Source organism: Chrysochloris asiatica, unplaced genomic scaffold (genome assembly GCF_000296735.1).
Source record: "Chrysochloris asiatica unplaced genomic scaffold, ChrAsi1.0 scaffold00035, whole genome shotgun sequence".
In the NCBI taxonomy this organism is placed as follows: Eukaryota; Metazoa; Chordata; class Mammalia; order Afrosoricida; family Chrysochloridae; genus Chrysochloris; species Chrysochloris asiatica.
The window spans coordinates 17302501-17303151 of NW_006408553.1; positions in this window are offsets into that span (position 1 = coordinate 17302501).

Consider the following 651-nt stretch of genomic DNA (forward strand, 5'->3'; position numbering starts at 1 on the left):
TTCCATGGCCTCTTCTAAATCCGGCTTGAACCTCTGGAAGTTCTTTGTCAATGTATGATTGTAGCTGTTTTTGTATTACCTTTAGCAAAACTTTACTCACATGGGATATCAAAGAGATTGTCCAATGATTTCCGCATTTCATTGGGGCACCTCTCTTTGGAGTGGGCACAAATATGGATCTCTTCTAATCAGTCGTCCAGATAGTTGTCTTCCAAATTTCTTAGCAGAGATGAGTGAGTGCCTCCTGTGCCACCTCACTTTATTGAAAGATTTCAATTTTTATTCCGTCAATTCCTGGTGCCTTGTTCTTTGCCAATTCCTTCAATGCACCTTGGACTTTTTCCTTCAGTATCATTGGCTGTTGATTATATGCTACCTCTTGAAACATTTGAACATTAACCATTTCCTTTTGGTACAGTGACTCTGTGTATTCCTTCCATCTTTGTTTGATGCTTTCTGCACCATTCAATAATTTGCCCAGAGAATCTTTCAATAATGAAAGATGAGGCTTGAATTTTTTTCTTCAGTTCCCCCAACTTGAGAAATGCTGAGTGTATTCTTCCTTTTTGGTTTTCTGATTCCAGACTTTTGCACATTCTGTTGTAATATTTGGCTTTATCTTCTCGAGCTGATCTTAAATTTTCTGTTCAA